This window comes from Giraffa tippelskirchi, chromosome 6 (assembly GCF_054371585.1).
Source record: "Giraffa tippelskirchi isolate mGirTip1 chromosome 6, T2T-mGirTip1v1.2.pri, whole genome shotgun sequence".
Taxonomy (NCBI): domain Eukaryota; kingdom Metazoa; phylum Chordata; class Mammalia; order Artiodactyla; family Giraffidae; genus Giraffa; species Giraffa tippelskirchi.
The window spans coordinates 139470492-139497873 of record NC_137280.1 but is presented as its reverse complement, the minus strand read 5'-3'; the positions used below and the strand labels follow the sequence as shown (position 1 = coordinate 139497873).

The 27382-nt window shown below is 38.0% G+C and overlaps 1 protein-coding gene across 1 annotated transcript in view; it reads right to left on the bottom strand.

The window, feature by feature from the left end:
- Positions 1–27382, bottom strand: part of LOC145510507 (uncharacterized) — a 546282-nt gene that overhangs the window by 405445 nt on the left and 113455 nt on the right. The window contains exon 2 of the transcript XR_014057062.1: positions 3413–3523. The gene's annotated coding sequence lies outside the window, so the exon portion shown is untranslated. The remainder of the gene's footprint in view (positions 1–3412; positions 3524–27382) is intronic.

The window sequence follows — 27382 nt, the reverse complement described above, 5'->3', positions numbered from 1 at the left end:
AGCTTTACATCTAGCTTGGAGCAGAGGCAGCAACCTTGCCAGGACCACCACATCTTGTTCCCACCAACCCTCTAGATTCACCTCCCATTCTTCTTCCTGATCAGGACACTCTGCCCCGGTCGCCGTGCTAGCCTCCAAACACACTAGACCTTTCACACTTACTGTTTTCATCTCTGGAAAATGTTGTTCCAAAGAGCCCTCATTTCTTTCAGACTTTTAGGAGGAAAACTTTTCCTGGAAATCTATTTAAGATTTCTAGCAACCAGTATCCAGATACCCACATACCCAGATGCCACCTGACTCCCTCCTCTTCCCACCCTCTGTGTGCATATTCTCTTTGCCTGCTTCCCTGGTAAGTCACTTCAGTCATATCCGACTCTTTGCAACGCTATGGACTGTAGACCCCGGACTCCTCTGTCCATGGGATTCTCCAGACAAGAATACTGAAGTGGGTTGTCATTTCCTTTTCCAGGGGATCTTCCCAACCGAGCGATCAGACCAGGGTCTCATGTTTCCTGCAGTGGCAGGTGGGTTCTTTACCATTAGCACCACCTGGGAAGGCGACATATTCTCATTTGCAGTTACCAATATCCAACACATCTTGTTTTACTATTTGTTTGTTGTCTCTCTCCCCCAGTGATGTGGCAATTTCAATGAGGACAAGATTTTTGTCTCTTTGTTCTGTTATGTGCCTGAACCACAATAGATGCTCAATATATATTTATTTAATGGATAACTGAATGCATAATTAAACAACTATTAAGAACTTACTGATTCTACTTCCTTCTCAAGAATTTAAGGGATGAAGGTATTTTTCTGATCAGATCCCTCAGAAATACTTACAGGGGATCTTGACCTCATCTCCAACTCTCCCATGGAGAGTTTCTTTCACTATCCATGGAACATGCAATCATTTCAAGAAGACTGGCAATTTTGTTAGAGAATAGTATGAATTTTTTTGTTCTGAGAATGAAGACTAACAAAGCCTCAGGGAGAAGAGGGTAATTGACTTAGACCATCCCAGCAGGGAAAGCAAAATCACTGGGGGAAATAAAGACCGTGATTGGTCAAGACGCAGCATCTCTGAGTTAAACCTGAAGGTAAGAAAATAATATATTGTTTTCTCATCAGGTTGGTTCTCTCATTTTACCCTGAGAACCTCTGCATTGTGGTTAAAGATCTTGGAGAAAACCCACCAGGAAGTCATTAAAAAATCTACACACACCACGAAGGAAGCAAATTTAATTCAATTTCAAGAACACATTACCAAAGAGAGAGAGAGAGTAAAGCATAATGAGAACCTGCTGTCTCAAACTGCAGCCAGGTGGGAAGTCAGGCTGCATGGAGTAGCCTTGACAACAGCTCTGCATCTGGATGGAGGCTTCTTGCCCGGGGCGAATAACTCAGGCTCAATATTGTTATACTTTATCTGGCTCCTGGCTTCAGCTAGCAAAGCACCCCCCCCTTCATTCAAGCCAGAGTATTTCAATTGTCCACCCCAAGATCCATTCAGATCTCTCCAAAGTTCTTTCAAAACTTCTCTACAACAAAGATGGAGCTCACTGCTTCCCTGATATCATTTCCTGACATGATGATACCACAGGAACCTCCTTTCTGGATTTTCTCTCGCCACGAGGGTTCCAACCAAATGTCTCCCTGTTTCTTAAAAACTGCTGGCAGCAAGAAGGTAGTATCATAGGGAGCACATCAACGACATCTGTCGGGTGTGTCTCTTCTCTCTGCCACTTACTAGATACATGGACAAGTTCTTTAACCTCTCAGCCACAATTCCATTTTTCCTTAAAAGAGAGATCATAACTTGTCTCTATCTTAGAGAAATTCTGGAAGAATCAACTGAAATAAGGCAAATATGTAGGGTGTGAAAATCAAGGGCTATTTTCAAAAGTTAGTTAATAAAGTGAAAACTTGCATGAGGTCAAAATATCATTTGCACCCTAGAAACTGCACAGGGTTCTCAGCAAGATGTTTAAACTGTGCCAAGTGCCAGGGAAAATGTGTCAAGCTTCCTAAGACACATCTCTCTGGGGTCAAGACTCACTGAGAAAAATTGCTAGCAGCATCACCCATACAGCTTACATTTTTATTTCTGTCTCCTTTTCTTGAGAGGGGCTGGAGGGAGCAGCAAATTTAACATGTAGTTAAATGCGTATACCATGGTACTCTTCTGTAAAGCACTATACCAGCATAGTGGCTGGTATAAAGTAAACATGCCATATGATATTGCTATTAATTATTGTTTCTGGTTATTTATCTACTTAACATAAGGCTGGGGTGGGGGAAAGAGGGTGCCACATCAGGATTCGTGGAATCTATGGGAGCCTGGAAGTGACTTTCTCACTAGAGGAAAAACAATCCGTAGGAGGCACCCAGGAGAAAAGAGGAAATCATGGGTTCCATCCGGGAACTGAAGAAACCCCCACCTGCAGGTAAAACATTCTGGTTCTCAGATATCTCCCATGGAATTTAAAGTGAGGCAGAAAGAGCCTGAAGAATACATGTTCATTCCTCTTGATATATACTCCTATACGCTGTTGTTGTTCACTCAGTCATGTCTGACTCTTTGCGACCTCATGACCTGCAGCACACCAGGCTTCTCTGTCCTTCGCTATGTCCCAGAGTTTGCTCAAACTCGCACACATTGATTCAGTGATGCCATCCAACCATCTCATCCTCTGCCAATCCCTTCTCCTGCCTTCAATCTTTCCCAGCATCAGTGTCTTTTCCAACGAGTCAGCTCTTCTATAAGCAGGTACAACTGTGATCATAATACTTATCAAAGTTGTTTTAATTACTTATCTATTTTAAGTCATTCCCCACTATACTGCAAGCTCAATAATGGCAAGGACTAGGTTTGGCACATTAAATGAATTTGATAAATATTTGTTGGCTACATAATGAACTATCTATATTTGCATGTGTATTTATATGCATAATGAAAAATGCATACATGTGTGAGCTATTTCACACCTTCAGATTCCCTACTCTTTTCCTCAACTTAAGATCTCACATTAAAGCACCTCCAGACTCAGAACTCATTTTTTATTTGTCAAAGAGTAACCTATAACTTGGAGTTTATAAAAACCTTGAATTATACTTTAGGGCTCTAGTTGCTTTGTCTGTGACAGTCATCAAATTGTTTTTGTTTCAGACTTTCCACTTCAAAAGATATATTCCCCGGATTTTATTGTGCTTTTTAAAAATATCTAATGCAGAAAACTTGAAAATCTTAAGTGAATCTCTCTAGAGCCTCTAAGTAAGCCTCTACAACCAAATACAAAGAAAAGAATGATTCCCATGAAGCACGCATTTCATCAAGAATACTTTGCAAGGTATCTAGTGAAATGAGATTGCAACAACTTACAAAAAGGAAATGAATCTTTCAAAGACATACCTGAAATTCAGTATCCTAATTGTTTGCAAATCCTCCGATTACTTTTCTCTTTCTTGATTTAGTACTGAACTGCTAGCTCTGATACAGTTGTCCAGTGGCTAATTATAATCACTGCAAGAGAGAGTTTAGGAAAAGTAACTATTAATTAGACCACATTCGAGTTTGATGTGAGATTCGACAAAGTTTCTCAACTAAAAATCATGATGAAACCAAGATGCAACCTTTCTAAAATGATGAAATGTACCAAAAGGTTTAAAAAGTTTAAAGGTTGGGATTGTCAGATAAAAGCAAGACATAACCATTTGGAGTTTTCAGATAACCTTCTAAAATAAATTCTATTAGAAACAAATTGGTCCAAAATTTACAGTGTGTGACAGGGTTCCTTAGAAAATGCCACATCTTTGTTTCCCTACTGATTGGTCTGATCTTTCTCACATACATCTACTACAGAGAAAGAAAACCACTGGCTTTGCCCCATGCAAAAATATGTAAAGATCTTTAGGTAAATATTCAGCACTGCAAGTAAATTGTTCTGTCTCTCCCTCTTCATATTTCCTCTCCAAAGAGCACTGTTATGTATGGTGGGGGATTTCTAGTGACCTCGTAATGGCCAGGAATCTGAAGATTTTGACAATTTCAGGGAACCTTCTGGATTGTGATGGCCCTGGGCTAAGTGAATCACCAGGTCATCCTCCTATTGTAAGATGTGACTATCACCCGGAGTTGGGGGATAGGGACAAGTGTTTATGCCCACCACGAGGATCCATGTTTCTAACTTAGGGGCCACTTTTAAGTCCACAGCCATAGAAGCCTCTGTAACCACACAGGGTCTCACGGTGATTGGCGAGTCCCCCAAACACTAGGTTCAGGTTTGCCTCCCACCACCAATTCTAGGCACATCCATACAGTGGAAAATTACTCAGCAATAAAAGGCATAAACTACTGATCCAGCAGCACGAATAAATCACAAAAGTGCATGCTACGTGAAAAAATACAAAATGCTATATACAAGGTAATTTCATTTACATGAAATCCTAGAAAAGGCAAAACTATAGTGATAGAAGCAGATCAGTGATTGCAAAGGCCAAAGAGTAGGGGTAAGACAATAATTTCAAAAGGGCACAAAAATTGTTTATGTAAAATTGGTGACTATTAATGAATGTGAATTATACCTTACTAAAGCCAGACCTGAAAAAAAATATTACAACAGTACAAAATAAGTGAATCGCTTTCTATTTAATATTTGGAATTAAACTTCTCCATTTCCATGAGAAAATAATGTATTGCCAGATGGCCACAACATGTGGAATTCTCAGAGCTAACAGGCTATTCTCAAATGCAACACTTCCCACACTTTCATGTGTAGAAGAATCATCTAAGAAATTTGATTCAGTCTGAGGCGGGACCTGAGATTCTGCATTTCTAAAAAGCTTCCAGGGGATGCTAATGTCACTGGTCCACAGAGAGATACTGAAAATGGCTCTAATAGACCCACAGCCTCTTCTGCTCTGACAGTCTCTGATCACTTCCCATGTATTGATTGTGCTTGTTCTCGACCTAGATTAGGCCAGTTTTGCTGGCATATCTTAAATTTTGCTTGCTATCTTAATTAGATAATGTAACTATTACATGAAACAATGTATTTCCAGTGGGAAAAGAGTTGATTTGCCAAAAACTAAGTTGAATATTTCATAAAGACTAGATCAAGGTGAGTTTATAAAATGGTACTCCTAAGTTAGACATAGACAGCTTTATAAAAGACGATAAAATTTAGAAGACTTCTGCACACAGATGGTTTCAAAACTGTTTTTAAAAACAGGTTTACTGAGGTATAACTGATGTAAGACAAACTGCATATATTTAAACAGTGTAATTTGGTAAGTGAGAGATATGCATAGATGCATGCGCATCACCACAATCAACACAAAGAACCTATCCATCACACTCCAAAGTTTCCTATGTCCCTTTGTAATCTCTCCCACTGCCTCTACCTCCCAGGACTCCTCCCCATCTCTTCCATTTCCTAGCAATTCTGTGGGCTGCTTCAGTCACTACAGATTGCATCTTCTAGACTTTTTGTTTTTTCCTAAATAAATGGAATCATAAAGTATATACTTATTTTTGGTAGGCTTCTTTCACTCAGTTTATTTATTTTGTGACTTCTCTATGTTTCTCTGGGTAGTAATTCATTCCCTTTACTGCTAATTAGTATTCCACTTGAAGGATATACCACATCTTGTTTATCTATTCACCTGATGCTGGACATTTGAGTTGTTTTCAATTTTTGTCTAAAACAAATAAAGGTGCCATGAACATCTGTGTACAACTCTTTGCATTAACAGATATTTTTATTCCCTTTGAGTAAACAATGCCTGAGTTATAGTTCCTTTCAAAACTGCGAAACTGTTTTCCAAAATTTGTACCATTTTAGATTTTCATCGACAATGTATGAGAGCTCTGTTGTGAGCTCTGTTCCTTTATGTCATTACTAATAACTGGTACGGTCATTCTTTTTAAATTTTAATCACTCTAATAGGTGTCTAGTGGTATCTCTTACTCTGCATTTCTCTAATGACTAAATTAAAATCTTTTGATGTCCTTATTTGCCTTTTTTATATGTTTTGGTGAAAGTGACTGTTCAAATCTTTTGCCATTTTTTAAATTGTTTTGTTATTGAGATTTAAGAATTTTTTATAAATTCTGGATAAAAGACCTTTCTTATATATGTGATCTACAAATATTTACTCCTTCTCAAGCCTGTCTTTATACTTTCTTAACTGTGTCTTTCAAAAAGCAGAATTTTTCTCTATGATAAAATTTAGCTTATTTTTTTCTTTTGGACTGTCCTTTGGTGCATTTATATTTAAAGTGGTTTTCCTGTAGGCAACACATAGCTGGATTTTACTTTTTAAACCCAGACTAGTCTCTATCTTTGAACCAGACTTTTTGACAACTTACATTTTTAGTATATGTATATGAGCATATGTGCTGTTTCGATTTTTTTGGTTGGTATATTTGTCTGTGTTTCATATTTGATAGATTTAATTTTTATTGCTATATTTTTAGGTTCATTAATATTTTATTCAGTAATGTGGAAGTTAATTACACACATGGTATGTTTACCAGCACCATTTCAATTTGTGTCTACAAGTTTTGGATATATTTACATATATATATATATGTATGCATGTATATATATATATAATTTTTTCATGTCTGAACATGAGCAATCTTTTCTATTACTTCTTGAAAATATGAAGTATAGTTACAGCTATTTTCATGTACTTGTCTACTGAAGATCCCTGGAGATTTTCCCTCCCTCTGCAGCTCTCTTCAGTCCAGTGCTCTACCCCACAAGTTCTAGTTTTATTGACCTTACTGGACATCCACTACTATATACTCAACTCTGGGAGACTGTTGACTACACCTGGTTTTTCTCTCCCTGAACTTCATCCTGGAAATTCACTCCAGGCTTGGAGTGGAACGATGGCAGGGCTTACTAACTTGTTTCCTGTTTCTTAAGGATCAACATCATTCACTGTTAAATATCCAGTGTCTTGAATGCCCTTGTTTCACATATTTTATATGTTAGCTGTCTCAAGTATGAAAGTAAATCCCAGTCCTAATACTCCACCTTGGCCTGTAGTAAAACTCTTTCTAATTGTCTTAATTTCTTGCTCCACTTTAAGAAACCAAAGCTGAACATCAAAGATGATTCATTATGGATATGGTAGATGCGAAAAAGAACACTCTGTCCCAATTAACAGACATATCCTCAAAGAAAAGGCTTTAACTGTATAAATAAAGAATGGTAAACGTGTGCACATTCATATGATTTAAATTAAATGCTTACTGCTTTAATGTAGCATGTTTAATTATTTAATTTATCAATCTGATTATATCATAAAAGATTGTAAACAAACATATTTCAAGATTTTTGTGAAGAGTATATCTAATTCATATAAGAAGTGTCTAGCAGATCACCTAGATCAATGGTTCTCAACCATGGCTGCACATTAGTGTCCCCTGGAGAACTTTAAAAATGTTTCAATGCCTGAGCCCTACCTGAAACCACATGAATCCTAATCTTGATGGTTGGGCCTGCTGTTTGTACTTTTTAAAGGCCCCCAGGTGACTGAGGCACACTTTGAGATTTGAGATTCACAGATCAGATTTGACCACCTGATACAAAGAAATGACTCCTTGGAAAAGACCCTGATGCTGGGAAAGATTGAAGGCAAGAGGAGAAGGGGACAACAGAGGATGAGATGGCTGGATGGCATCACCAACTCAATGGACATGAGTTTGAGTAAACTCTGGGAGTTGGTGATGGACAGGGAGGCCTGGCACGCTGCAGTCCATGGGGTCACAAAGAGTCGGAGGATACAACTGAGCAACTGAACTGAACTGATCTAGATCTTGGAAGGTGTTCAGTCAATCAAAACTGTTCCTATCTGTATTGTTCACACTTAAAAGGAGACTGTCACACAGAGAAATTACTTGATACGGGGAAAGAGTACTGGTGGACTCTAATCCACCATTTGGCAGGAAGAAATAGTATGGCCTTGGCCAACTGCCTTGATTTTACTGGATCTGAATGGATAAGATAACAAAACATTAGGAATGATTTTTATGCTTATAGTTCAAGATGGTTAGGAAAAATAAGAAAAAAAAACAACTTCAGAGCTGGAAATTCTAACCATGTCTCTTCTTTTATAGGTGAGGAAATTGAGGCCCACAGAGGCTAATGAATCTGCCCAAGGCAATCAATGGCCAGTTAAAAACAAACAAAAAAAGAATCACAACCCAGGTATTGCAGGTTAAATGGTGGTCCCCCCAAAAGAAGAGAGGGATTGAAGTTCTAACCCACAGTACTTCAAACTGTGACCTTACTGAGAAAAAGCATTGCAGATGTAATTAGTTAAGATGAGATGTATTGAATAGGCTGAGCTCCTAATTCAATAAAACTGTGTCCATACAAGAGGTTCAGGTGAAGACAGGGACACAAGCAGAAGGCCATGTGAAGATAAAAGTTGGGAGTGGTGCATGTACGAGCCAAGGAACGCCAGGGATTACTGGCAAACCAACAGCAGTAGAAAGAGGCAGGAAAGGATCCTCCCCGAGAGGCTTCAGAGAAAACATAACCCTGCCAACACCTTGATTTTGGACTTCTAGCCTCAAAAATTGTGAAACAATGCATTTCTATTGTTTTAAGCCACCCAATTTGTGGTGTTTTGTTATGTCAGCCCTAGGAAACAAACAGAGCAGGATTCCTGCCTAAGAACCTTTCCATTATACAGTCAGTTTCTCTAACACAATATATGAATAGGCTTTGCAAATTGCAAAATTTTGAAAAATCATGTTATTACTATTTATCTTGTTCTTTAGTTTGCTTCAAGAGTACACATTTTGTTTTCTACAACTGATTTTAATCAGCTTAAGAGTAAGCAGCCTATAATATCTAGCAGAGTCATTCAAGGAAGTAGAAGAAAATACAGTGTCTATTCAGATACTACAGATTGAAATAGTATACAAACAAAACTATTAAAAAATTCCAAAGTCACCAAAGCCTTCTTGCACTGATTGTTAGCAAGACTGAGTCTCCATATGGCATTTTATTTAGGTTAAACATATAGCTATACATTTTGGTAGATTAAATTTTAATATAATATATGAATATATTACAATATAAGAAACACACAGCAACACACTTAGCTGAAAATATCTGAACCACTATTCTACCACTGTATATAAATGTAAAATAAGTTTTTATTCCACTAACGTAGAATTCTAGTAGGGGTTAAAAATCAACCATATATCATCTTCGTCATCCAAGTAAAGTTTTGGCAACATAACCAATCTGTCCTTAAGATTGGGGAACCCAGGGTATGTAGCAACCACTCCTAACAGTCATTAGCTGAAAGTTGCTGAGGGAGCAGTAGGTGTTAGTTCTCTGAAATTGCTTGCCTTGAATGTGGACTTGTAGGACTGTCTAAGAAAGGGTCAGGAGAAAACCCTCAGGCAGACATGTCTCTGTTGGCAGTTAAAGGTGGTCTAGAATGTACCAGAATGATAAGCCTGAGGGAATGCTACAGTGAACAGAAAGTGGCAGAAGTTCACAGCAGAACCTTTAAGAGTAGGAAACTCTTGATTCAAGTCCTAGTGCCCTCCTTGAATAATAGTTGATTTTACGTAAGTGACTATAAACTTTTCTAAAGTTTCTTTATTCTCTCTACCTAAAACAGTTGACAACAATAATACCTGCCTCAGGGTATTTATAAGAATTCAATGATTCAATAGAAATAAACCTTTACTACATTGCCTGGCACAATCAGTGCTTGATATCAGCCATCATTATAATAATGAATCTTATTGCTATATTAAAATAATGAAATTTTGTGATACATGATATTCACATTGAGATAAGGAGACACATCAATATGGGAAGGTCCTCACTAGAGCAACTTTACCCTGGGTTCCAATTCAAATATTACTATTAACAAAAATTTTCACTATCCATCTAGAAAGAATTTATTATTTTGTTCTTAATAGCTTAAACATAGTGTCCAAAAGTTGAATCAGCATAATCTACCTATACTTAAACCAGCTTAAACAAATATGGGAAGCTGAGCTAGTTAGGCAAAGTGTAGTACAAATTAAAACTTGTTTCTGTACCGAAGAGATAGAATAACTTCTTAGGGGAAAACGACATGAAATTTGATTATCTAAGTTGTAACAAAGGGTAACAAAAATGAAATAACATAATAAAATCTGGATAAAATTATAACTTAGAGCTGTGGTTCTCAACCCAGGGTGATTCTCCCCCTACCTTCCCAGAAGACATTTAGCAATGTCTGGAAATGTTTTGATTGTCACAATTGGGGTGTGGCACAGAGAGCATATGCTACTGGCATCTAGTGAATCAAGAACAGAGATGCTGCTAAAACTCCTGCAATATACAGAATAGCCTCCCACAGTTGAGACTGTGCTTAAATTAAGGAACTCTTATTTTAGAGATATGTTATAATGCCTTAAACCACTGAAGTTTCCAAACAATAAAAACTCCTTCTGATGTGCCAGTGTTTTTAATCATAAAATTTAATGTATTCTTATAAATGTTAAAAAACAGTCATCCAGCAACAAGAAGCATACGTCAAGAAGTCATCGAGTGTTGAGTTGCTATCCCTACTATAACTTTGTTGTGCTTCAACCTGCCAGATAAAAGCAATTTCAACAAGCCAACAACAGCGCTGGGTAATTAAAATGTTGATATAGACACGACCTTGGTTAAGTCACCCTGACTTGTAATAGTTGAAACAATGACAGAGAGAAACCCGGGGGTTCTAAAGTCAGAGGCACATGGGGTTAAAGTTTTTATTTTCAAATTATTTTAAACAAAACACTGGATCATTACAATGACATATATTGCCTTTTTGTTTTTCATTAGTAAACCTTCTGGGAACTTTGACACAACAACTACAAGCTAAACCTGATTACTTGGTTTATAGAACACAGAGAACATTACCGAAGAGCTAATGACAATGTCTATTCACTTAGAACTCTGAGCAACCTGCCGACTTTTAATCAAGTTTTTAAAGGCACAAGAACAAAACAGAAATTGAGAATGAACGTTTTACTCCTAACTATTGGAAGGTAAAAAGGCATGTCGACAATTGTTCAAATAACATCAGCACCAAGATGAGAACGTGTAAGCAGAGAAGCAAACACATTTTCAGCAAGGCATTTTTTTTCTCTAACCAACAAATTCTATAAAACTCAATAAGAAACTGTGCTCCAAATCCATTTTTTCTACTAAAATTGCTTTGTTACAGCACAGTTATAGCAAGACTAAAGAGCTCAAAACACATTTTCTTCTCTAAAAAAGCTAAATAAGATGAGATCCAAGCATCTAACAACTGAGTTTTCAATTTATTAATTATCTATTAATGCATGCTAATAATAAGCTCTTACATAACAGTACTACTATTATTTTCAGTTCCTGATGTTTATATTCATTATATCATAACTGGAATCCTTTCAGTCTTAAATCTTGGACATTTAGCATAACCAAATCCAGAATGAAATCAACTCAAATCAGACAAGAAAGAATTATTAGGAGCATCTCTCAATTCACGCAAAATATAAATAAGAGCAAGAAGAAAACTGTCATTCTGAAATCAAGATTCAGACCATATGAGTGGGCACTTGTCCTCTATTACATGGACAACTCTGACTCAAGCACTTAAAATGCAGTGATATGATTCAGGGTCTATGATATAAAACATCACTAGTTCAAAGCATACAAACAACAAATAAAAGGAGTATGCAGAAAGTTTGTTAGCCCTTCACATTAAAGGGATGAATTATAACTTTTCTAAATTTCTTTCACCTTCACTTTTCTAAAGTCAATATTCATTCATTTGACCAGGACCTTTTCCAACAAAATATATTTTAACTTTCCTAGTACAAGAAAAATTCATAGACTTATCTGTCCCATTCTTTTTCCTCTTCGACATTACTACTCAATGCTGCTGCTGCTGCTGCTAAGTTCCTTCAGTCGTGTCCAACTCTGTGCGACCCCACAGATGGCAGGCCACCAGGCTCCACCATCCCTGGGACTCTCCAGGCAAGAATACTGGAGTGGGTTGCCATTTCCTTCTCCAGTGCATGAAAGGGAAAAGTGAAAGTAAAGTCACTCAGTCGTGTGCGACTCTTAGCAACCCCATGGACTGTAGCCTACCAGGCTCCTCCATCCATGGGATTTTCCAGGCAAGAGTACTGGAGTAGGGTGCCATTGCCTTCTCCGTTACTACTCAATAGGGAAAGGAAAAAGGCTTCTTTTAAGATAATCTCACAATAGAGAAGTAATGATAAATTTCCCACTCATTCAAGAAGTCCCCATCATGAATTCAAATGCCAAAAAACATAAAGAGTATGAGTTCACAAGTCTTCAACTTGTTGAAAAGACTCTATCTACACCAAACAAAAACATTCAATTACTAATAAATAAGGTAATATCACAACAGTTTCAAATCTATTAGCAATTTTCAAAGGATTGGACTTCCTTAAACCATCTCCATTCATTCAGTGATCTGAACACCAAGTTATAGCACATCTAGGGTAAAAAATATTACAAGGAAAAAGCAGCCTGAGAAATGGTTATTTTTAGGTGGAAGCAGATATACTTCTCCAAACATCAAGCTATCAAAATATTTTTTCACTCAACTTCGAAGAGTACAGATGAAGCAGGAACAATGCCACACCTATTCTGCAGTAATTTGTGTGATTATACAGGACAGCAGCCCTTTCATTTGATCCTCTGAGCTTCTATCCTGTTCTCGGCTCTGGACAAACAGCTGAGGTTGCCCATATGAAAATTACAACTCAGGAAGCTCCTAAGGAGCTCAGGTGATTGGGAACAGACCCAGGTAGATCAATAAGAACAAATGAGTACAGCAAGTCTCCTACAGACACACGAGTTCTGTTCTGACAGTGCGATTGTACATCCAATTTGTTCATAATCCCAACAAAGTCAGTTTAGGTACTCAACTAACACAACCAGCTACATAGGATTGTATCGTAATAGGTTTATAATACTATTCACACAAATAATACATACATAAAAAACAAACACACATACACAAAATAAAGAAAACATTTTTCGTCTGACAGTACAGTACCTTGACAAGTTCAGTAGTATGGTACATACAACAGCTGGTATACAAGAGCTGACATGAACATTCGTATCTTTGTTGTTGTTGTTTAGTCGCTTTTGAGTCCTGCTGATTCTTTGAGGCCCTGTGGATTGCAGCATGTCAGGCTCCTCTGCTGTCCACTCTTTCCTGTAGTTTGCTTAAATTCATGTCCATTGAGTCAGTGATACTATCTGACCACCTCATCCTCTGCCAACCCCTTCTCCTTTTTGCCTTCAATCTTTCCCAGAATTAGGGTCTTTTTCAATGAGTTGTCTCTTCACATCAGATGGCCAAGATACTGGAGCTTCCATCTTCAACATCAGTCTTTCCAATGAATATTCAGGGTTGATTTCCTTTGACTGGTTTGATCTCCTTGCAGTCCTAGGGACTCTCAAGAGTCTTCTCCAGCACCACAATTCAAAAGTATCAATTTGTTGGCAGTCAGCATTCTTTATGATCCAACTCTCACATCCAAATACGACTACTGGAAAAACCATAGCTTTGACTAAATGGCACTTTGTCAGCAAAGTGATGTTTCTGCTTTTCAATATGCTAAGTTTGTCACAGCTTTCCTTCCAAGGAGCAAGCATCTTTAAATTTCATGGCTGTAGTCACTCTCTGTGGTGATTTTGGAGCCCCCCAAAATAAAATTGCATCTTTGAAAGTTCATAACTTGAAAGTTTGTATGTAGGAGACTTACTGTATGGTCACTACAGATGATGGGCAAGGTTACAAATGCTATGGGATTAGTGTTGATAGAACTAGGATTCAAAGAAGTCTGCCTCTAGACACCATCCAAGTTCAGCATCACGTTACACTATTTCCCACAGGTTCCTACTGAGAGAGAAATGATTCTCTGAAGCAAAATAAAGGTGGTATAGAAAGGAGAAATGGATTCTAGGCAGGTAAAATCAGCAGATGTCTGTGAGGCCAAAATGATTGATTGATGAGGAAAATGCAGGGAAGAGCTTTCCAAGCAAAGGGATAGTGCTTTATCATGAGTTGTACCTATGTATCAGTAGCACTGGGGCTACTTTTCATTAGCATGCAGGCAGGCTGCCAAGACCAGAACCCCAAAACCATCACAAGTCACCACTGAGTATGAGCACTAGTCATAACATTGTATTCCTCCACTAGCTGATGTGTCTTGACACATAAAAGGCCAAAAGCACTGATAGGACCCTCTATCAGTACACTGCTCAAAGCATACAGGAAAAAAAAACAAACCCAGATGTCAGCTCACAACTGAAACTGCCTTTGCTTTAACCCAACAACAAACTCCTTTCTCTTTCATCTCTTTCATCCAAGAACACAAAGAACTCCCTAGGTACACTTGTGATCCTCCAGAAAGCTGATGAGACAGTCTTTTCACAAGCTCAGATCATTTAACTGATGTGGATCTTAAAAATATTACATATTAATCCCAAAGAACAGACTATGTTTTGCCATATTCATGTCATATTTGTAAGTCAAATCATTAAGTTGATATGTGTGACTAAGACAGGCAAAGGCAGGATGCAAAATGATTTTCTCAGAAAGAGAAATATACCAGCTGCTTGGAACTGTAATTAGTAAAGCTCCTAACTAACTGGCACTTAAAAATAGAAGAAATCAGATAGAACAGATAACTTTTGACAATAATAAAAATCACAGCTCATTTATTAATGTAATAAGGCCTCTCCACTCCATTGATTTCCTATGATTTTACCAGATTCTGCTTTCAAACAAAACAAAAAATACAGATAAACATTTCCAGCTCTACTTCTGTATCCTCCATCAGATTGAGACTTCCTTTAAGTCCAGAGTTACATCTCCAGCATCATTATATCCCCTAGACTGTGCTTGACATGGTTCTGTCCATGGAAAGGATGGAGAACAGCAAAGTCAAGGAGAACAGCAAGGGGAAGATACACCCAGCAAGTGTTATCACTGCATCTGTCACACTACCTACTACAGTTTCTACATGATCACTCAGCAAACATTCATGGAGCTGCTCCCTGGTGGACAGTGAATTCCATGACTGATCGGCAGTATACTTTCCTTTGATGTTTCTTAGTTGACCCACAATGTCACTTTTGATCATTTTTTCAGTTCACCATCCTTTCATCAGCCAAGGCTGAACTGGCCTACCCTCATCCTCTCATCCTCTCATTTTGGCACAGTCTTCTGCGGGAGTAAATTCATTTTTTTTTCCTTGAGGTCACTGCAAAAAAATTTCCCTTGTTTCTTCCTCCCTGCAGGACTCTTATCCCTCCCTGAGCCTTTTTTTGAGTCTAGGCAGCTTTCAGCAATATCACCAGCCCAGTAAAGGCTCTTGGATAAAAGAGCTGTCTGCCTAAGCTCCTCAATTTATCAGAGCCTTCAGACATGAAAGAGTAAACCAATTCCTAGTCAGCAAAGTTACATTACAGAAAAAAGCAAATAAAACCATCAAATGGATTACATACAAGCCTTGAATCCAAAATTAAAGAATATGGAGAAACAAGGTACTTAATCAATTAGGATGAGCACAATGTTCTCTTTACAGCCAGAAACCAACCAATTAAACAAATAGCAAACAACAAACAAGCGTTCAATTCCTGATATTTAAGTAGCAAATGATAATGGTCATTCATTCTAATGTCCCAGCTTAAAGTCTCTGGCTTAATTCTTTAAACGTATTGAATCAGATTAATTTTTTTTAACTGTGTCAACTCATTCAAGGTCATTTTTGTTTCATTCAATCAGAAATTAGCTTTGCACCTTTACTAACATGTACTTCTGCCAGTTATGATATTCAAAAGGGAGAGGTGACATATGAGGTGTTGATTAGGGTTACGTTCAGTGCCATCTGACATGACAGAATAATATAAAGGGAATCCATTTCCACTGTAACTCAAAGACAACATATCTGATGTCTTTTTAACACACTCTACATCTCATACCATGTTATCTCCATAACTACTCATATAAGAAATGCACAGTTAATACCTTACATTTTCCAAATTAATCAATACTTTACAGAAACCTACCTGAGGAAGCAAAGTTTTAAGTAAGCTGCTCCCTATAAAGAGACCACAGGCATATGTCGCAAAAATGTATTTCCCAATTCTTTATTTGGACTGTACTAAATAAGATAGATCAATAGACAAACATGCCAACAGACAAATGATAGATAGATACAGGGGCAGACAGATATGAGAGAGACTCATATTAAGGCATTTCACAGCATAAATTGCTTCTTAAATCGGGGATATTCAGGGTTAAAAAATTAGCATTTTCAGGTCAGTAATATTTAGTCAATGAACTTAAATGTTAATAGATTGTGTTCTGATGGTGGATGTGTGTGTGTGAGAGAGAGAGAGAGAAAGGAGGAGAGGGATGGAAGAAGAAGGAAAGAGAGAAGGAAGAGGAGGAGGAAGGAGAGAATAAATATTAACTTCTAAAAACAATTACTCCCCAGGAGCAGCTCTCACACTGGAATAATGTGGTTTCCATTAAAATGTTAACTGAAGTGAATGTACAAAACTTGAGGGCATGATCTGGTGACTATGTTTTACAACACTGGGTAATTCAATCTTTTTCATACATTATGAAAAATATGATACCCAGATTTTTAATGTGGACTACTCATTATCCTAAGAAATATATTTGCCTTTAAGAATTTAATAGGGGAGATTTTATGATGGAAAAAAATGAATTTGTTCATGCTCAAAAATACTGAAAATGGTGCTGTATTAGTTGTGCATTAATTCATTCACACACTCATTCACTCATTCATCAGTTATTTATTGGATACATTCTATGGGCCAAACCTACATAAATAAAGTTAGGGATGTATGGCCTTTTCCTTATTTCTTTCCTCTGCTTCTTGCTTTGAACAAGCATGTATTAAGCATCTTCTGCTGGAAAACACTACAGTAAGTGTTACATTGGATATGATGGTAAGACACACTTTGTACTTCCACTGATTTCTCAAATAACTGGGGGAAAGGTATATAAACATCTTTTATATTAGGGAGGATGAGCAAGCATTACAGAGAGGTGCTGTTAAAGCAAAGATCTGTAACACAGTAGAGGAAGAGATTTATGTGTCTGGAAATGGAACATTTAACTTGACAAGCAAAAGATGAGAGAGCTTTCGGTAGCAAAGAACATTCAATGCAGAAAGAACTTCACTTGCAAGTGCTTGAAAGTGTGAGAATGTCCATGTTCAGAGAATGATTTTGTTGAATGATATCCTAACCAATGCCTTTTCCACCATTTTCCGTTTTATTCTGGCATCATCCCTTTTCTAGCCTTAAGACAGAATACTGCCATTGATCCAGGGGTATATGGAAACAGAGAACAAAGATGCCAAATACTTGGTTTTTAAGCATCAAAACCATAGTTCACATGGCATACAAGTACTGCATAACTCAGTCAACTTATCTAATGTGGTCTCTGCACAAATCTCCTCTTGTCCTACCTTATTTTCTTTATTTGCACCCTTGACCACCTGCGAGTATTTCTTTATTGTCTGTCTCCCCTGACGCCATCTAGAACTGAGCTCTATAAAACAAGTATGCTTATCTTCTCAATAGCTTCCCTCCATGCATTCATTTATTCAATCAACTAAAACTAATAAAGCTGCAACTGCAAGAAGGACACTGTGTTATTCTTCTAAAATAGAAGCTAGAAATATAAAAGATGATGAGATAGCATCTCTATTTCTAAAGAGTGTATTATTCACAAACATGAGTGTTTGGTTTGGTTATCTATCCTTCTGTAACACTTTACACCTTAGTGACTTGAAACAACAAATTATTATTAATATATTTTGAAATTCTGCTAGCCAAGAATTCGGACAAACCTTAGAAGCATAGGGGACTTCCCTGGTAGCTCAGATAGGAAAGAATCTGCCTGCGTTGTGGGAGACCCGGGTTTGACCCCTGGGTGGGGAAGATCCCCTGGAGAGGGAAATGGCAACTCTAGTATTCTTGCCTGAGAAATCCCATGGACAGAGGAGCCTGAATAGTCCATGGGGTCGCAAGAGTCGGACACCATTTAGCACATGGAACATGTGGCTCATAGCTCCTCACAGCAAGGAAACTCAGGGTCCTTGGACCTCTACACACTGGCTCCGAACTCCTAGAGATCAAAGTGGTAGCTACAAATCCTTTTAAAGGTGAGATCCAGAACTGCCCTAACTTCATTTTCATAGTCATGTTGTTGTTCGTTGTTTAGTTGCTCAGTCATGTCCAACTCTTTGCGACCCCATGGACTGCAGCACACTAGGCTTCCCTGTCCTTCACTATCTCCCAGAGCTTGCTCAAACTCACATCCATTAAGTCATGGATGCCGTCCAACCATCTTGTCCTCTGTTGTCCCCTTCTCCTCTTGCTTTCAATCTTTCCCAGCATCTGGGTCTTTTCCAGTGAGTCAACTCTTTGCATCAGGTAGCCAAAGTATTGGAGCTTCAGCTTCAGCATCAGTCCTTCTAATGAATATTCACGATTCATCTCCTTTAGGATTGACTGGCTTGATCTCCTTGCAGTCCAAGGGACTCTCGAGAGTCTTTTTCAACACCACAGTTAAAAAGCATCAATTCTTCGGCATTCAGCCTTCTTTATGGTTCAACTCTCATATCCATACAAGACTGCTGGAAAAACCATAGCTTTGACTAGATGTACCTTTGTCAGCAAAGTTATGTCTCTGCTTTTTAATATGCCGTCTAGGTTTGTCATAACTTTTCTTCCAAAGAGGAAGCATCTTTTAATTTTGTGACTGCAGTTACCATTGCATTGATTTTGGAGCCCAAGAAAATAAAGTCTTTTACTGTTTCCATTGTTTCCCCATCTATTTGCCATGAAGTGATGGGACTGGATACCATGATCCTCATTTTTTGAATGTTGAGTGTTAAGCCAGCTTTTTCACTCTCCTCTTTCACCTTCATTAAGAGGCTCTTTAGGTCCCCTTCACTTTCTGCCACAGTCATGCTGCTGCTGCTGCTAAGTCGCTTCAGTCGTGTCCGACTCTGTGCGACCCCATAGACAGCAGCCCACCAGGCTCCGCCGTCCCTGGGATTCTCCAGGCAAGAATACTGGAGTGGGTTGCCATTTCCTTCTCCAGTGCATGAAAGGGAAAAGTGAAAGTGAAGTTGCTCAGTCGTCCGACTCTTAGCGACCCCATGGGCTGTAGCCTACCAGCAGTCTTGCTACTGCTGCTGCTAAGTCACTTCAGTCGTGTCCGACTCTGTGCGACCCCATAGACGGCAGCCCACCAGGCTCCGCCATCCCTGGGATTCTCCAGACAAGAATACTGGAGTGGGTTGCCATTTCCTTCTCCAGTGCATGAAAGGGAAAAGTGAAAGTGAAGTCGCTCAGTCGTGTCTGACTCTTAGCGACCCCATGGAGTGCAGCCTACCAGGCTCCTCCGTCCATGGGATTTTCCAGGCAAGAGTACTGGAGTGGGGTGCCATTGCCTTCTCCGACCAGCAGTCTTAGGCAAGTTCAAATTGGAGGAAAGGGAAAATAGATCCAACCACTCAACGAGAAGTGTGTCAAAGAATTTACAGCACCTTTAATACACTACAGTGAGATAAACCTGTCCCCAAACAACTGTGTCATGATGCAAAATGAAAAGCACCAAGGCAGTAGTGTCATCATCAAAAGCATGATTCTGAGTACTGATTCCACTGCATACTAGGTATGTGATACTGGGTAAATCAATTAATTACTCTGAATTTTTGTTTCCTTACATAAGAGGGGGGATAATAACTGTATTCAACTTCATAGAACTGTTTTAGAAATGAAATATGTCACTCACACACATACACACATGCACTCACAAATGTATGCACTCGCAGACACACTTAAAAACACATCTATACACAAGAGCACAATCACACAGAACACCTATATGGGCCAGACATTAGGATACAGTAAACACTCAAAGGATGTTAGTAGTTGTTCTCATTAAGAATGGTACAAATAGGGCTTCCCTGGTAGTCCAGTGGCTAACAATCCACCTGCCAATGTAGGGGACATAGGTTCAATCTCTGGGGGATAATAACTGTATTCAACTTCATAGAACTGTTTTAGAAATGAAATATGTCACTCACACACATACACACATGCACTCACAAATGTATGCACTCGCAGACACACTTAAAAACACATCTATACACAAGAGCACAATCACACAGAACACCTATATGGGCCAGACATTAGGATACAGTAAACACTCAAAGGATGTTAGTAGTTGTTCTCATTAAGAATGGTACAAATAGGGCTTCCCTGGTAGTCCAGTGGCTAACAATCCACCTGCCAATGTAGGGGACATAGGTTCAATCTCTGGTCCAGTAGGATTCCATGTGCAATGGGACAACTGAATCCATGCACCCCAGCTACTGAAGCCCACATATCCTAGAGCCCATGCCCTGTGACAAAAGAAGTCACCACAGTGAGGAGTCTGCACACCTCTCCAACTAGAGAAAGACTGTGTGTAGCAATGAAGTTTCAGCAAAACTTAAAATAGAATAAATAAATTTGTAAAATTTTAAAAAGGATAGTACAAATGAAGTACATGAAAGTGAGTGTTTCATGTTTCCATAATTTTATTCTTCATATTTTCAAATTTGTGCCTTTGAAGTTATCAAATCAACAAAGATGATTGAGAACAATGGAAATTCTTTTTGAGCAAAAAAAAAAAAAAACAAATCAAACTGAGTTACCAGCAGCTCAGGAAGGAGAGGTACAAAGGTTAAACAGAAAAGAATAAAAAAATGAAGCAAGAAAATAATTACCTACATGATGAGGTCCTAGGAGAAATAAAATAGATCTAAGCAAGCAGCAACATTAGCAGGAGAATATTATTTTACATATCTTCTTATTCCATGTTACTCGGAAAATTATAAGTGAATTCCCTTAGAGGGAAAGATATGGTATGATAAGATAGCAACAGTGGGTTTGTTGGCAAAATAAGTGTAAACTCTTAGAAGCAAAAATTTGGTGATTTAAGACCAATGACTTTTAAAAATCAAAACTCCATGTTTCATAGAGAATCAGAACATAAGAGGATGTGGACGAAAGTCCTTCACAAACCACAAGTGATGAGGATGGATGAAACACAAAGATACAGCAAGAAAAGGCTCCACCAACCTACAAGTGTGTGTGTTAGCACAATAAATGCCTACAAGACTCAGAGAGTGAGAAAAGAATATTCCCTTCATTCTAGAATTTTACTCACTTTTAAAAATCTATATTATTAAAAATCTGAAGGAAACCACTAAAAAGTAACTGATTTCTGATTTTTATACTGACTTAACTGGGCAAGAGGTCAACAGATTAGTATGTACTGTGAGTTAGAAATTATAGAATTAACATCACAAAATTCCTATGTTCAGGGAAAATGCCATGATACAATTAAGTACTCTATATTTTTCTCCAATTACTAAAAGTTATCATCAGTAACATTCTTAAGAGTGGTTCCAATACTATAGTTACGGCTTCACGTTGGACATGACCCCCAGAACGTGGACTTCACCCTCCAGGCATTCTTTCATGGGTGACCACAAAGCTAATTACTTTACCAACCAAGAAAACTCCAAGTTCCATTCTTCCCAGATTTATATGTGCAATTTTAAAAAGCAAACCTATTCAGACCAAAGCACATGGGCAAGAAGCCAAGAAAAGTGAACCCTCCAGACCGAAGGACATCAAAGATTAGAGAGAGACAGCAAGACCCTGAAGAGTCACCATCATTCAGATGGGAGTGTTTCCTAGTCCTCTGTGAACCCTGGTTTGGCATGAAAAATGGCTTTGCACATAATGAATTAGCTTTACTAAGGACTCTTAGCCTCTGTCTCCCAGGAGGTTGTAGGAAATACAGAAAGCCATTTGCCACTTTCCTAAAAGTCTCCCATCTTATCACCGGAATGGTTACAACTATGAAATGTCTCTAAGCTCTATTTTCTAGTTGAAGGTTAAGTGGGGTGAAAGGCTACACATTTATACAGAAAAGAGTTTGTAATGAAATTGTTCACTGTTATAACTTCATTTGGGCAAGATGAAAATGAAAAGGAAGGTTATTTGTAAAACTAGTGGCTGGCCTTTTAACGTGACCCCTTAACGTGTCTTCAAAAACCCACTGAGAAGAAAGCACATATTATACACCTTTATCTACCATCATTAAATCACTAAACTAAAAAGATTATATAAAAGGCAGCAGGTATGTGGAATATGTGGGCAAAAATCTGGTCACAGTTGTAAACTGAAAAATGACCATGCCAAGTGTTTCCTATGTATCATCTCACTGAAGTCAAGGCAAGTTTGCCCCATTTTAAAGATAAAGGGGGCACCAAATGGTAAATTAACTGTCACTCAGATATCAAGTGGAATAGAATGGATAACCCAGAATTAACCATTGCTACAATACTCTTGTAATATATAAAAATGCTCCTTATAATGATGTTTTTAACTGAGTATGCAAACTTAGGTTAGTCACTGTCCTTCTTCAACTTATATTCTGTGCTGCTGGCAGAATTTATAATGTAAGGGATGGTGGCACCAAGCTTCTTCAATTAAGTTTCAGTAGAAAGCAGTTAAGAAGTGACTGAATGACAATGTTGTAAGGTCATTTCCTTCCCACTCTTCCATTTACTATCAAATAATCTGCTCTCCTTTCATCACTGTAAAAAGGAATTTTATTAATGCATGACATCTCTTTCCAGTATCTCTGAGTCATGACTTTCTTCTAATATGTTATAAACAGCCTTGTTTATAAAAATGAAACCACACACTAAGCCTTAGCAACACCCCCTGGCAATTAACAAATGTGTTTCAGACCAGTTTTTACTAAGTACAGGAATGACTTAATTAAGGAAAACAGAGAATGTACAATGAAGAGGGGAAGTACAGCACAATGTAAATTTTAAAAATATGTAATACTTAAGAAAAACAGAAAAGTGAGAAACTTCTAGTTGAAAGGGCAGGGCTACATGCAAAGAAGGAAGGGAAAGTCAAAAAGAACAACACAGACCCAAAGGAAAAGCAAGGCCTCTATGAGCTGAGTGTGTGTGCGTGTGTATGTATGTGTGTGTGTGTGTGTACTGTCATTTATTCTAAATTGCAGAGGAAATTAATTTTGAGTTTCAAAATCTCAGTTCTACAGGAAGATACTCATACCACTCTAAGAATAATTGGTTGTGTTTGTTCAAGGTGTGGCAGCTGATTAATCAGGGTCTTTTGAATAAAACAGAAACTCACTTCAAGTTAGCAGGAGCCAAAATGTGTGTATGGAAGGGAGTTGAGGGCTCAGTTTTTAATAGAAGGACATACAGTGCTCAGTGGAACTAAGTCAAGGAAAGAAGTCTTTTGGTGCTTTGTAAATGCTGCGACCAAGACCTAGGAAGCCACCGAGACTCAAATGTGCAGGCCCATCCTTGAGGCTATGTCACATCCTAATTGTAGCACCCCCACTAATGTCTAACTTCTTAACTCCTAGGTCTATATGCACGGAAATGCAAATCAGACAGTCTTGCATCAAGTCAGAAGTCATCCTCCCAGAACCATTCCATTCTCAGACTGGGAAGAAGGAAAGAGTCAAAAGTTCAACTAATTCTCACCACTCGTCTTAGTCAGCTTGGGCTGCCATAATAGAACACCACAGGCCAGGTGGCTTACACAACAGAAATGTATTTCTCACAGTTCTGCAGGCTGGAAGTCTGAGATCAGGTGATGGCATAGTCCAGTTCTGGGACAAGCTTTCTTCCTGACTTACAGATGGTCGCCTTCTCGCTGTGTGCTCACGTGACCTTTTCTCAGTGTACACGTGAGGGGAAACAGAAATCTCTCATCCTATTCTCATAAGGTCACTAATCCCATCATGAAGGCCTCACTCTCATGATTCAATCTAATCCTAACTACCTCCAAAAAGCCCATCTCCGAATACCGTGACACTGGGGTTCAGGGTGTCAACATACATATTGTGAGAGATATAAAAAACCAACCCATAACACGTACGCATATACACACTGAGACTTCAACTGTATACATTTGAGAGAGAGAGAGAGAAAGAATTTTTAAAATGAGGACCATTTTACCTGATGGACTCAGTGAGCATATCCCCTGTGTGTGCACAATTCAGAATACATAAATCTGTTGTTAATCTCAGTCTGAGCATTCTTGTTATGTGAGTATCATTCTAATATTTAAAGGTATGATTTTTTCCTAAAGTATGCCCCTTAGATCCAGGAGAAGTATTTTATCTAGGACTCAATCAAATAAATAGTCACTCAACCCAAAACTGAAGGAAACACTGGCTATGCTCTCATTGACAGGCAATTCATTATTTTCCAAATGGAAACTTCTTATATGTTTTTCAAGGTGAAATGTGAGTATATGTGCTTATACTTTATGCCTAGACTTTATAACATAATCCTGACATAAGATACCATTTCTTTGTACAAATTTCTGTCTTCGATCAGATCCACTTTTGAGGATGGAAGCTGATTATTTGAGAAGAGGAAGAAAGTATAAAGACACAGTTTTCAAGGTGATTATGAAGCATAAATGATGCCCAGAAAACTGAAACCTCTTACTTGGAGTTTATAAAGTTGAAATCAGTTTGGGGAAAATACTTGTAACAACTTATCAGGCATTGTTACAATTAACATGTTAACAGAGCAGGAAGATACATGATGCACTGATACTCTCAATTAATTATTTTTACACAGGAATGAGCAAATATTTTGGAAATTTCTATTGTGTTTCATAGTTACCAAAAAAATTGAATTAACAACAAACCTAATCAGATACTTTTACCCATTAACTGGAAGATTTTTTGTGATGCTATACTAGTTTTATTACAATTCTGTGTCAGTTAGTTTGCATGATTATATAATTGCCTATCTGAACTGACACTACCCACCACCACTAGACACTAACAAACATTCTTTGAAAGCATGTAACTTTGCTTTACTCAGGATCTTCTGGTTGTTTAAAAAATGATCAAACCAGTTCAAGCAAAAGGGAAGAGTTTACTGGCTCATCTGACAAAGTAGTCTAGATGGGAGGAACAGCTAGATCCAGAGGCTCAGTTATTGTCTTCAGGTATCTTTCTCTCTTTCTTCACTTATCTCTCTTTTCTTCTTTCCTGTTTTGGGATTTCATTCTCAAGCAGACTTTTTCAGTGGGATAGCAGACATTTGTTCCAGCAGTCCAGTCTCGTGGAAGCTCTTCTATCAGCATCTATTTCACTTACCACCAAAGATTCCTATTGGTGTCAATGGACAATACTCTACTGCCAAAAGAATCACTGTATCTGAAAGGACACACTGTCTGATTGGGCAGGTCTGGGTGAAGGAAGGAGACAGAAATCATGTAACCACCTGTGGGATATCTTTCTTCCCCCTCAACCTTTGAGGAAGAAAGTGTAGTCTCAAACTCCCAAAACATATGGACCGAACATGATTATTATAAATTGATAAAGAGATTGTCCTCCCATAGGACTTATAGAATGAAAAATTTCATATTTGCTACAAGCTTCAATATAAATTTTCTGAAGTGACACAATGGGAGAAAATATTTGCAGTACACCTGGCTGAAAAATGGTCACCATCCCTAATATATAAGGAGTTATGAAATAGAGGAAAAAAACATCAGTATAGAAAAATGGGTAGAAAGATGAACAGAAAAATAAAAAATAAAACGTAAGTAGTATTTAAACACTTGAAAATATGTTAAACTTTCCTCATAAAAGATATGTGAGCTAAAACTCTACCAAGAAGCTGTTTTCTCACCTATCAGACTGGAAAAAATCCAAAAGTTTGAAACGACTATTGACAAAGTCATAGGGAAACAGCCGCTGACCTCTACATACAAACACATACATATACATGTAGTATCTGTGTACCGAAATTTATCTACTCAGGGCAGAAAGGGAAAAAAATGGAATGGACAAAAATGTGTGTTTTATAAATTTGACTTTTGAATCATGAATGTTTTACAAATTATTATTTTTGAAATACAAAAGCATCACCTCAAAAATAGCAAGCTATTTTGTAGGAATCAACAGATATATGGAAACACAGTCAGAAAAAACCTTTGGAAGCCTGATACCACTCAACTTCAAGATTTACTATGAAGCTATCATGATCTAGGCAGGTTGGTATTGGCAAAAGAACAGACACATAGATCAATGGAACAGAAAAGGAAGCCCGGAAATAGGGACAGCAAATATAGTCAACTGATCTTTGACAGAGGAACAAAGGCAACAGAAAGAATAGTCTTTCCAACAAATAGTTCTGGATCCACTGGATGGGCACATATAAAGATCTGAATCTACACTCGGAACTTACACCTTTCACAAAAAGTTAACTCAAAATGGATCATACACCTAAATATAAAATATAGTAATATAAAACTTCTAGAAGAAAACATTTAAGCCTAGGTGATTTCAGGTTTGGCAATGAGTTTTAAGATACAACACCAAAAGCATAATGTTTGAAAAAAAATAATAACCTCATAGTTTTTTAAATTAAAATTTAAAAATAGGCTATAGGCTTAGAGAAAATATTTGCAAACTATGTATCTGATAAACAAAAGACAGGAAACTGTGAATAATTAAAGCACAGGGGATTTTTAGGATAGTGAAACTATTCTGTCTGATACTGTGATGATGGATATACATCAACCATTTATCAAAATTCAGAGCACAGGGGACTTCGCTGGTGGTCCAGTGGTTAAGACTCTATGCATTCAAATGCAGGTGGTGCAGGTTTGATCCCTGGTCTGAGAATTAAAATCCCATATGACACACAGAGTGGCCAAAAAATAAAATAAATATTTAAAAAATGCACAGCATAGAGTGAGCCTTAACATACATAAAAACGTATGTAAATTTCCAACAACACTGCAGACAAGTTGAGTAATCACAAGAAACAAGAGAATCTAGCCATATTACAAATATATGAAACAACGTCACAGAAGGGGGTTGGGAAAAAGGGTACTGATTTGAGCAATTCTGGAAATGAACAAAATTTGTAAGACTGTTAGGTAGAACAGGAAAAAGGAGTCCAGAATGGTGGTGGCTAAAAGATAAGGAAAGGAAAAGCCCACAAAAATAGAACAAAGGAAGGTCCAAGGACTGGAGTGAGGACCTCAGATAGAACAAACAGCACTCCTGGCTAGCCAAATTTACATAAGGTAGGCCCAGGGGGAGGAGAAAAAACATGGAAAAAGAGGAGCCAGAGGGCTGGGGACCTCTCTTCTCTTCATGTCTTTTGGGTCGGCATGCCTTCACGCCTTGAGGATGT